Below are 13099 nucleotides of genomic sequence, written 5' to 3'. Positions count from 1 at the left end.
TGTTCCCGTGCTTGCTCCTGTGTTGTGAGGGTCGCTGCAATCAGTGACAGAAGCTTTGGGGGCAGAGGAGGTGTGGACAGAATCGCCATTGCTGACGGTGTCTTGAGAAGAGTCGCGCTGTCGGTGGAATTTACAGCTTCCTCTGGTTTAGCACCGATAGTAGAATTAGTCCACACTTGGCAAAGAGTAGTCAGAATTTGCCACCAAGATGTTAAATGCATTCCCGACACGGAGTTCCCCTCCGCGGCAGCATCATACAATTGGCTGCTGTATGTACACTTTTCATTCTTTCAAAGTCTCTAAAGTTTCTTGGCTGCTCACCTGTCTCGATGAATACAGGTGTTATCCTGGGGGTTTAGGTTGTCAGCCTGGTCCAGACAGCAAGACGATCGTTCAGCCAAGCCGTCTCCTCCGGAACGCAGCCCTCTTCCACGAGCTGTCTTTTTTCCGTCCTTATTCTTCCAAGGCTTCAGAACACCACCATAGGGGTCACCATTTGAGGAGACTGAGGCACGGACTCCCTGATCTGACTAGAAGACCCTTTATGAGTCCATATACGTCTCTTTCTGGGGACGAAGCCTGATTCCCCATTACGGATTTCCCACAGCTCACCTCTCAACTCCGGAGGGATTTCAGGCCGGCTCCTGCTTCCTTTCAGCAGATCATTCAAAGTTCTGTGGGATTCGCTGCAAGTCGCTCAGATAGGCGATTCGAGATCCCTTCACGTCAGATCCTTAAACGCATCATGTCGGGGTCACCAATTTGCGGCAAATGAAGAGACGGGATGCAGCTTGATGCAAGCAAATGTCAATTTATTGTACAGAAGCACGAGTTTATATACACTTTCAGAAGCTGCGCGTTTTAAACAGATTGGTTCTTGAAGCTAAGCCTTGCATACTAGGCAATCCCCAATTGGTGGTTAACTACCAGCAATTAACAGCAAGTTGTTACCTTTCCTTGGCGCCATCCTTGGCGCCATCCGTCTCCCACTCCCCTGTGCTCTCTAAACATGTCTCATCATGTTAATTGTTGTCTAGACAAGCTCGAGCACATTCCCCTCAGCTAACTGATTGCCACGCATGGTCCTAGTTTCCAGCCCGCTCCTGCATCTCCCCCTTCCTGTTGCACCTTTGAAACCGAACGAGTAAAAACAACGTATAAGTAGTAGAACAAATAAAAAAATCAACTAAGACATATTATCAGTGTCAAAATAACCCACTGTCTCTGTTCCGTACAATTTTACAATTTCCCCTTTTTGTTTTTGAACAGCTAGTACCAGGTTTGCCATGTTCTGCAGGGCCCTTGCAAACATGACAGCAACCAAGGTAATAGCAAACAAACAATACTGCCAATTGAGTGAATGAATGCCAAAAAAGCTGAAATTTTCTCAGATTTTGATAAAATGTTGCTGCAATGGGGCGCCTAAAATCCACGCAGCACATACCATCCAAATCCTCACAGCCATGTCCTTGAACCAAGGACAAAAAGCAGTGGCAATTTTGACTCACATTCTTAACTGCCTAACAAACAAGGTGATTTAACTCTTTAATGCTTTCCCTGCTGTTACTCTGGATAAGAGAAGAACCGCTGCGACACGTTCCCATCATAGCCTCCTACTACATTAGCATCTACAGAAAGACAATTATCGACAAAGTGTAAACAATATCAGCTTCTTTTGGATTAACATTATACATAGGTGGAAGGGCACACCAAACAAGGACTGGTTCAGTCAAAAAGTTCGAAACATAGCATGCCTTCTCTGAATATACCTCTGGGGTCATTCCCTTCATTCCCTCTTTTTTTATGGAAAGAGAAACACTTTTACCATAACAGAGAAGCCCCTATTTACATCTCTGAGCCCGGACACAAACCGAAGCTGTATGTGCCACCAGGCTCAGGGCAGAAATCATTCATGTAGTTACATAGGTATATATCTCTACAAGTATGCAGACACCTATTAAACACTAGATAACCATGTTTATCTTTCCTATTCTCCTTCACAATACCTAGTTGTTCTCTCATTATGAATCCTCCCTTCCCCCACTGCTTTGTTTAACTCTTTAACAGCCTCGTATTGCAGAGGCTGCCACTCTAGAGGTTGATCTGTCTGATAAAATACTGAACATGCCATAGCGACTCCCAAAACCCCTCACTTAAGTGCTTCCCACTTGCATTCCTGCCACCAATCCCTCAGACCCCCTTTTCACCCTCCCCAAAAATACAGTCAATGAATCGGGGCGGGGGGGGGGGGGGGGGGGGGGGGAAGGTCTAGCTCCTTTTCCAGATCTATAGGACCTGGATCAAAAGGTTTATCAGTGTCAATAAAATCATTGTCCGAGTTGTCCTGTTCCCCTGCTTGCTCCTGTGTTGTGAGGGTCGCTGCAATCAGTGACAGAAGCTTTGGGGGCAGAGGAGGTGTGGACGGAATCGCCATCGCTGACGGTGTCTTGAGAAGAGTCGCGCTGTCAGTGGAATTTACAGCTTCAAAGTCTAAAAGTTTCTTGTCTGCTCACCTGTCTCGATGCAGGTTGTCTGCCTGGTCCAGCCAGCAAGACGATCGTTCAGCCAAGCCGTCTCCTCCGGAACGCAGCCCTCTTCCACGAGCTGTCTTTTTTCCGTCCTTATTCTTCCAAGGCTTCGGAACACCACCATAGGGGTCACCATTTGAGGAGACTGAGGCACGGACTCCCTGATCTGACTAGAAGACCCTTTATGAGTCCATATACGTCTCTTTCTGGGGACGAAGCCTGATTCCCCATTACGGATTTCCCACAGCTCACCTCTCAACTCCGGAGGGATTTCAGGCCGGCTCCTGCTTCCTTTCAGCAGATCATTCAAAGTTCTGTGGGATTCGCTGCAAGTCGCTCAGATAGGCGATTCGAGATCCCTTCACGTCAGATCCTTAAACGCATCACGTCGGGGTCACCAATTTGCGGCAAATGAAGAGACGGGATGCAGCTTGATGCAAGCAAATGTCAATTTATTGTACAGAAGCACGAGTTTATATACACTTTCAGAAGCTGCGCTTTTTAAACAGATTGGTTCTTGAAGCTAAGCATTGCATACTAGGCAATCCCCGATTGGTGGTTAACTACCAGCAATTAACAGCAAGGTGTTACCTTTCCTTGGCGCCATCCGTCTCCCACTCCCCTGTGCTCTCTAAACATGCCTCATCGTGTTAATCGTTGTCTAGACAAGCTCGAGCACATTCCCCTCAGCTAACTGATTGCCACGCATGGTCCTAGTTTCCAGCCCGCTCCTGCAACACAAGTTGTTTTTTCCTTGCTGCATACACTGAAAAAAAATTTTAAGATACAAAATGGGATAGACTCTTTATTTTGCCTGGGCAGAAATTGCAGAAAGTCAACTGTGGTTGCTTCATATTTATCTTTTCACTCCTGTTAAGTTTTAAGCCACAGCAAGAATATGCTGTAAATTAAAATGTGCATGCTCAGTGACAAACCAAAAGCTATTCTCTCCCAGAACAGATACGGCCCCCCAGGGTCCTCGATCCGGCCCCCGGTATTTACAGAACCCCCCGCCCCCCCGACGGGGGTTGGGGGGGGAACCAAGCAGCTGCAGATGACTGCCTGCCACTTCAACCGCGCGCCGGCCCCCTGTTTAAAAAGTTTGAGGACCCCTGCTCTATACTGAGATGGGGATAAAGGTGGTGAACTCTGCGTGATTTATAAACATTCATGGGTGATCTTCCCTGTGGTCCTAACAGAACAAAAATAAAATAACAAGCAACCTTTAGGAAATTTATCAATGATTTGCTTCAGGCAATACTGGGAATTTGTGGCAAAGACAGGAAAGGTTCTGGATCCTAGACCTCGGCAGCACTGCTTCATTGTTAATGACTGCACAGTTTCTTTAGACAGTGAAAGAAATCCTCTGTGGACTTCCTTTTGAGTCCTTAGATGTCTCCTACTCTCTTCAAGGCTGCTAGAAGAAAAAAGGGGAAGATCTGTGTACAAACTATAGCTTATAGTTACATAAGGAGTAATAGCATCATAATTAATATGCATAAGCACTTGTAATTAAGGCTTCATAGGCAATATTAATGTTGGTCTTCCTTATTTATCCTTGAGCTACCCACATACTCCATGTTCTTTAAGTAGGAGCATATCTAGTGCCATTCTATTTTGTAAAGTCATTCTGGAGGTCGCCTGTAATTGTATGTTCAATTCCTTAAACCCCTTTTTAGTAACGTTTGCTAATTTTTCCACTTGACCAGTTAACTTATAAAGCCATGCTCTGTTCCTATATGATGCTATAGGATTTAAAAGTGATTCAAGTGCCCAGCCAATTTTCACTCCTGTAGATGGTTCATTCCAATTATCATCATTTGTCTCAGATCTCTTTATTCGTTTCAGTTCTACATTTTCTAGGGATCCTCTAAATGGTGATTTCTTCCAAATCGGACACAATGTTGGCATGCCTAAAGTAATTTGTTTCACTTTACCATTTAATGGTAGATGAGTTTTCTGCAACTAAACAAAGTTCCTCTTCTAACTGTAAAAGTGCGGGTTAAATTGAGAGTATTCTTTAAACCTCGACAAAAACAACCATATTTTAAAGCAGCAGCCAAAGTTTTCCTTAGAAAAAGCAAATAGTTATACACATCTTGTTTTCCTTTTACATGTATGTTTAGATTTGGTTCTGGAGACTCATATGTTTTTCCATATAATAATTCATAAGGACTGACTGAGGTTCCACTCTTTGGCTGTACTCTGATTCATAATAATGCCAATGAAAGTGCCTGAGGCCACTTTAGACTGGTTTCTTGACAAATTTTACTTATTTGTCATTTCAAAGTTTGATTCATCCTTTCCACTTTCCCACTAGATTGTGGTCTCCAAGACGCATGTAAATCCCAATTAATACCCAATACTTTGCTAACACTTTGGACTACTTCAGCAACAAAGTGTGGGCCTCTGTCAGAGGAAATTCCAATAGGGACTCCAAATCTCAGAATTATTTCTTGTAATAACCACTTCACCACTTCTTTTGCTTGTGTAGTGCGACAGGGAAGGGCTTCTGGCCATCCTGTAAAAGTATCAACCCCTACCAGGATGTACTGGTACCCATTTTGTCTGGGTAATTCTGAAAAATCTACTTGCCAATAATCTCCAGGTTCTACACCAGATTTCAGCCTACCCATTTGAACCTTTTTCTTAATCACTGGATTATTTTTCAAACATACTTCACACTTTGCAGTTACCATTTTAGCTATTCCCAACATCTTAACTGATACTACTTGTTTTCATAAAGATGTTACTAAAGCTTCTGCTCCCCAGTGACATTCTTGGTGTCTCGCTTGAATTATCTCTCTCATCAAAAGGGGTGGAATTACTACCTGTCCATTAGGAGTTATGCACCATCCAGCTAAGTTTTTCTTAGCATTTAAGAACTGACCCAATTTGTCATCTTCCTCTGAATATCTCTTTTTTTCCCTAGGAAGGGTTACTGTTTTAGAAGGAATTATTGCCATTTGCAATGCTTGTTTCTTTGCTACCTTTTTTTTTTTTTTTTTGCTGTTCTATCAGCTAAATTATTCCCAGCTATTATTTTTGTGTTCCCAATCTGGTGTGCCTTACAGTGCATGATTGCTACTTGATCTGGCTTTTGAACTGCTTGCAATAAACGTAAAATTTCTGTTTGATGCCTAATGTTTGATCCTTGAGAGGACAATAACCCCCTCTCTTTCCACAAAGCTCCATGGACATGCACTACCCCAAAGGCATATTTTGAATCAGTCCAAATATTTACTCTCTTGTCTTTGCTTAGCTCTAAGGCCCGGATTAAAGCAATAAGTTCCGCCTTTTGTGCTGATGTGGTACTAGCCAATGCTCCTGCTTCTATAACTGTAGTCTCTGTTGTTACCGCATATCCGGCGTATCTGACTCCTTGTTCCATGAAGCTGCTTCCATCAGTATACAATTCCCAGTCTGGTTGCTCCAATGGTACATCCTTCAGATCCTCACGACGGGAATAAACATACTCGATGTTAGCCAAGCAGTCATGTTCCAGTTGTCCTTCTTCCTGTATGGAACTTAAAAATACTGCAGGATTTACCAGGTTAGTTGTCTTTAGAATCACATCATCCTGTTCAGTCAATAACACCTGGTGCTTCATCATTCGGCTGGGAGACAGCCAATGTCCCCCCTTCTGTTCTAAGGCAGTTATCACCATGTGTGGAACATAGACTGTTATTGTTCTTCCCAAAGTCAATTTCCGAGCTTCTTGAATGAGCATCACTGTTGCGGCCACTGCTCGAAGGCAGTTCGGCCACCCTTTACTCACTGTGTCCAGTTGTTTAGAGGAATATCCGACTGGTCGTTTCCAGCTTCCTATCCTCTGGGTTAACACTCCCAGTGCAAGGTGTTGCCTTTCATGAACAAACAACTGGAAATCTTTGGTTAGATCCTGCAGTCCCAAAGCAGGTGCAGACATTAAGGCACGTTTTAACTCTACAAAAGCCTTTTGTTGTTGTGGGCCCCATACAAAGGGAGAATTCTTTTGGGCCTCATACAGCGGTTTAGCTATTAGCCCATAGTTCATGATCCAAAGGCGACACCACCCAGTCATTCCCAAAAATGCTCTGAGTTCATGAATATTTCTCGGCTCAGGTATACCACAAATAGCTTCTTTGCGATCTTTTCCTAATTGTCGTTATCCTTTTGAAATCTCAAAGCCCAGATATATCACAGTCTGGCAGGCTATCTGGGCTTTCTTCCTGGACTCTTTGTATCCATTTAGTCCCAGGAAATTCAAGAGGTCAATAGTCACCTGTATACAGGTAAGTCTTTCTTCTGTAGCAATCAATATATCATCCACATATTGTAAAAGTAAATGCCCAGGTCTTGATTTATCCTGTTTCCAGATTTCAAATTCCTTTGCTAAATGATTTCCAAAAATAGTTGGACTGTTTTTAAATCCTTGGGGTAATCTAGTCCATGTCAGCTGCATCTTTCGCCCAGTTTGAGGATTTTCCCATTCAAAAGCAAACAGTTTTCTGCTTTCCTTTTCCAAAGGTATACAAAAGAAAGCATCTTTTAGATCAAGCACTGTAAACCATGGATAAGTGTCCCTTAATGCTGTTAACAGTGTATAAGGGTTTGATACTACAGGATAAATGTCCTTAACTATTTGATTTACTGCTCTCAAATCTTGTACCAGCCTGTATTCACCCGATGGTGTTCTGACTGGTAAAATAGGAGTATTATACTCAGATTCACATTCCTCTAAAATTTTATACTCCAAAAATTTATCAATCAATTTCTTCAATTCCTGCCTCACTTCTGATTTGATTGAATACGGTTTAATTCTCACTGTTCCTGCGCCTTCCTTCAAATCTATTTTAACAGGTTCTGCTAGTTTTGATTTACCAGGAATATTTGTTTCCCATACAGTAGGGATCACTGCCAAATCCACCTCCGGTGGAATTTCTTGTTCCTTTACCTTTTCTTGTATCATCAGGATTTCTCCCATTTTTGACTCAGGTATTTTCAAGAAAAGTTCTCCTTCGTCAAAAACAATCTGTGCATTTAATTTGGATAACAAATCTCTTCCTAAGAAGGGTATCGGACATTCTGGTACATACAAAAAATCATGTGTAATTATCTTATTTCCAAATTTAAATTCCAGGGGTTGCAGGAATGGCCTGTTTTTGTTCCAATTTTTCCTTTACAGGTATTTAATAAAAAAAATGTTGCTCCTGTATCCACTCCCAATCTCACAATTTGAACATTTTTTTCCACTTTCTTATTATCAGAAGTTATAGCCATTACCAAATTATCTCTAATTGTTAGCTTACATTCATCCTGCCAATCCTTTCTTTGTCTTAAGTAAAAAAAAACAAATCCACATCTGGCATTTCACTCCATTTCCCTTCCCTTTTACAGTACAACATTAACTGCAGAATAGTGTTATAATTCAGTGTCCCATTCGTGGGCCACTTTTCCTGATTTTCCAATATATTTAGCGGCCACCAATTATTACAATACTCAATCATCTGGCTCTTTGGCAAATCCTCATATAAATCCCCCCAATGTGCCAACAAACATCCCAATAGAAAATTTTTGGGGATTTTGTCATTTAACACAAGATTACCCATGCTTTTACTTTTAAACAACCGAGTTAACTTAGATGCCATGATATAATCTCTCACCGTACAATACACAATTATTCAACTCTGTCACTCCGATCCGCGGATCCACACTCCACACTCGCTTTTGTGCTCAATTGCACGTCTCACCCTTACAGCCACAATCACACTTTCCCACAGTTACTTTAAACAAACATATAACACAATATTATACCTCTTAATTTTCTTCTTAATACACAAACACAAAACAACAAAACCAAAAACTTCTTCTAACTTCTTGTTAGAGGCACTGCCTTAGAGAACACTATAGCATATAGTTTCTCTTGTTTCCACTTTTGTCCAACCCTGCAATAGCTTTCGCTTGTGTCTTACGGGCAGACGCCTAGGCTTCCACTTCCACAAGGATCCTTTTAGTCCAACCCTGCGCAGCTTTCACTGCGTCTGACAGGCAGACTTACTCAGTGAGACTCAAACTCACTGGTGAGTCTCCAACCCACCCCTTACCATACACTTATTATAGTGGGACTCCCCCCCACTTTCTCTAGTGCACTTACTTACTTACTTTAGTGGGACTCCCACCCACTTACTACAATTAAAAAAAGAAGTGTCTTACAAAATATGCAGGGAACGTCGTGAAGAGCCTTACGGATCGGGGATCGATGGGTATCCCCGAGAAATCCTCGGTGCCGGCTGGAACCGATCAGGTCCCCGACTCCTCCGGTCTCCTTCAGCGAGGTCCCATCTGGGTCGCCAAAACTGTTACCGAAATCTCGGAATGAAGAACTTATCGACACCAATGTGACGTAGATAAGCAGACACTTCTTTATTGACGGCCGGGTACGTGAGTGAGTCCTCTCACGATCAACGCACGCCAGGTCTCAAAATCAAATACCATATATAGAACTTATTCATACATATTCATTAAGTATTCATACATAATCATGATATTTCCAGTAAATCATTAACATACTCTCCTCCTATATCCGATTATGCGCAGTAGAGCTTAGAAAGGTCCAGAAATGGGTCTGGGGTACGATTTGGGTAGGTGGTATATGAGTCGGTGGTCGCGATCTCCCCCTGCCGGAATTACCTTTTACTAAAGTTCACGGTTTCTTGGCATGCAACTACAAGCTGTTCCAGTCAACTCTTCCCAATTTCCATTAATCTCATATTCTGACATCTCAATACACTTTCTACATAGAGAAGACTGGTCAGATACAAAGAAACCTTTCAAACCCTAAGTTATTACCTAAGTTTCAACAATAATTCCAGCCCATTCTTCTGGCCTTGGTACAGGATGTACAGAGGGTCTCATAGCAGCTTTTACTGAGCAATTATAAGTTTCCTCAAAATATATTTTTATCCTTCTATATTTCTATTCTATAAAATAATTCTATAAAATCAAATAATCAATCAAATAAAGTCAATCAATCTTAACTTATTAACAAATCGATAACAATAGCATCATAATTAATATGCATAAGCACTTGTAATTAAGGCTTCATAGACAATATTAATGTTGGTCTTCCTTATTACTGAAAGTTTAGCAATCTAATCCTCTAGGTTTTTTGTTTGGGTTTGTGTTTTTTTTTGAGAGAAGTCAGTAATAGTAAAAGCAGGAAGGAAATAAATTCCAACCCAAAATGAAGAATTTACTAGAATTTATATACAAATTGTACTCCTGATATTCCCCTTTACTAGTCTCTCTCCACATTCAGCCTCTCCTATCTTGGAGACTGAGGGAGAGAGGTAGGAGCCAAATTAATTGATCTTCTAGGGAAACCTTATCTTTTAAGGCCATCTTTAAACATTACAGAGGGACAAGCAAGTTCTAGAGGAGCAAATTTTGGCCCCATCAAAGGAGTCCATGGTCCTAGTGTAACACTCTACCAACACATCTCAATGTCCTTACTTCCCAGAAGTCCTGTCCTGTATTTTCACCTGGAAGCACAATACCACCATCGCACTGAATAGGTGCATTTGGTATAGCAGCTGTAGTTCACTGAAATTATCACAGCAGAGCTGCTCTGTAGCAAGTTCCTTTGGGCAGGGTTTTATTTAGAGCAAAAGCAAGATAATAAAACTTTATTTACATCTCCAGGAAAAAGGTAAACTATTTATTGCTTGTGCCCCAGGACAGGAGCCCACTCTTGGAGTAGGCAGCCTATTGCTACTGGAGAAAGAGGAGGATTGGATGGTCCCTTCAAATGCAGAATTGAAGAGGGTCCCCGTGGAGGGTGGAGGCACCGCATGGTCAGCAGAGATTTTCAGAAAGTTCAAAACATAGCATGCTTTCTCTGAACGTGCCTCTGGGGTCATTCCCTTCATTCCTCCCCCTTTATATATATATATATATATATGCAACCAGAGACATTTTACCGTAACAGAGAAGCCCATATTTACATCTCTGAGCCTGGACACAAACCGCAGCTGCATACACCACCAGGCTCAGGGCAGAAACCATTCATGCAGTTACATAGCTATATATCACTACAAGCATGCAGACACCTATTAAACACTAGATAACCATGTTTATCTTTCCTACCCTCCTTCACAATACCTAGCTGTTCTCTCATCTCTTGCTAGGTCAAATATTCTCCAGCTTCCTCTCCTATATCTCTCTTCAGACATTCTCTATCCTCCTCTTTTTTGTTTGTTAATTGTGACGAGGCAAAGGTTGTGTGTAGCTGGGTGACCATGACCTGATTTATGTTACAATCAACTAAACGCTGAATACAGGAAAAAAGGCATGGGAGACATAAGGCAAACATCAATAAGGTGGTTAAGATAATTATAATAAATCCTGTAATACTTTTGACCCACGGCCCAAAGTTTCCCATCTGTGAGAAGAGACCAAAGGCATCCCACCCCGGCTCTGCTGCAGATCTTTGTTTAAGGCTTTTGAGTTTTGTATGCTTTTGTGAATTAATTCAGAGTGGTCACTCAGAATCACATAACACATCCTATCAAAGTCTTCACACTCGTGTCCCTGTGTTAATAATAAAAATCAATAGCAACTCGGTTCTGCAGCAACATATGACGGACAGAATCAACATCTGTTAATAAGCCAGAAAAAAAAATAGCAGTATTTGTAGTATTACTTTGTTTAGCAAGCTAGCAGCCTAATTTACTAAGCAAGGTAAGAGCATGTACTATTCTACAGAAGAGATTAGAGAAGGAAAAAAAAAAGTGTTATGCTGCATTCCAGAACTCAGCCTGAGAGTTACAGTCTGCTGTGAGTTCTGCATTATAATCATTTGACACATGTTGGGGTTGCGACTGTGAAAGTTGCCCGTTTACAGTTTTCATTGGCATTATCATAGCTAGTTGTTTCAAAAGCAACCCCTGAGCTTTCTCATGCTCGACTTGTTGTTGAAAAATATTCTGAAGCCAATCAATAAAGTTAGTATATGACTCTCTAGGACCCTGCAAGACTGTGGCAAGACTCCCGCATCCTGACTGCCTTAATAGCCATCTCCTTCATTTGCAAATAGTTGTCCCTGGGATACCTTGCCTGGGTCACAGAATCGTCACAATTATTTTCTCCAGCCAACTGCTCATAGTTAACAGCAATTCCCCGATTAATTTTTCATTCAAGGCCACTACACATAGCTCACAAAAATCAAATAACCACATCATATACTGTATCAGAGTTAGTACCATACAAAGCAATGACTTCCAATCGTGCAGTGTGAGTGTATAAAGCTCTGCAATTACTTTAAGAAGGGACATAGCAAATGTATTATGAATCCTCCCTTCCCGCACTGCTTTGTTTAACTCTTTAAACAGCCAGATATTGCACAGGCTGCCACTCTGGAAGTTGATTTGGCTGGCAAAATACTGAACATGCCATAGCAACTCCCAAATCCCACTTACATTCCTGCCACCAATCCCTCAGACCCCCTTTCACCCTCCCCCAAAATACAGTCAATGCATCAGGGAGATGCGGGGGGTGGGGGTGGTGGGAAGTCTGGTTCTTTTTCTGGATCTATAGGACCTGGATCAAAAGGTTTATCAGTGTCAATGGAATCATTGTCCGAGTTGTCCTGTTCCCGTGCTTGCTCCTGTGTTGTGAGGGTCGCTGCAATCAGTGACAGAAGCTTTGGGGGCAGAGGAGGTGTGGATGGAATCACCATCGACAGGGTGTTGAGAAGAGTTGCGCTGTCGGTGGAATTTATAGCCTCTTCTGGTTTAGCACCGATAGTAGAATTAGTCCACACTTGGCGAAGAGTAGTCAGAATTTGCCACCAAGGTGCTAAATACATTCCTGACACAGAGTTCCCCTCCACGGCAGCATCATACAATTATTTGCTGACCGCCTTCATTTCTTTCAAAGTCTCTAAAATCAACCTCCACATTGTGGAGAATTTTGCACTTTCTTTAGAGCCTGAACTAATGTCCTCCCACAGTGCTGTGCCGATCATATCCCATGTTGTTAACTCAAAAGCTGCGCTCACTGAGGGGATCAGTCCTCACTGCCGAGCCCATGACAGCGACTTTCTCAGGCTTCCCTCATCATAAGATAACCCTCTCTTAGAGAGGATATGTTGGAGGAGCTTCACCACTGACACTTCTTCTTCGCTTAGCGTGGACCCCATCTCCTCCCCATGCTTCGATGGCTGCTGCCGATACTTTCTTTTCCACTTTCATTGTTTCCAGGGTATTAATTATAGACCGCTATGTAGCTCCTAATGTTTTAGCTTCTTTTCCTTCTTTACCCCCCTCAATTGTACTATCCCAGAGTCAATTTCCCACTTCTCTCCACTCCGTGGTACTAAATAATAATGTGGGCTCAGGAATCTTAGCCTTTTTTCACGCCCAATGAACGAAAGCCTCTACATCTGTCTCCTTAGTGCTCTCACCTCTCTTAGAGAGGATACTTGTCAAGAGCCTAATTGCCATGTCCATTTCCATCGTGGTCTTACCTCGGCAGGGGTGCGTTCTGCAGCTCAGACACTGAACTCTGGACTATGCTTTTGCCTTCCAGGT

The sequence above is a fragment of the Falco biarmicus genome, chromosome W, assembly GCF_023638135.1.
Source record: "Falco biarmicus isolate bFalBia1 chromosome W, bFalBia1.pri, whole genome shotgun sequence".
NCBI lineage: Eukaryota > Metazoa > Chordata > Aves > Falconiformes > Falconidae > Falco > Falco biarmicus.
This window is presented reverse-complemented; position numbering follows the sequence as displayed.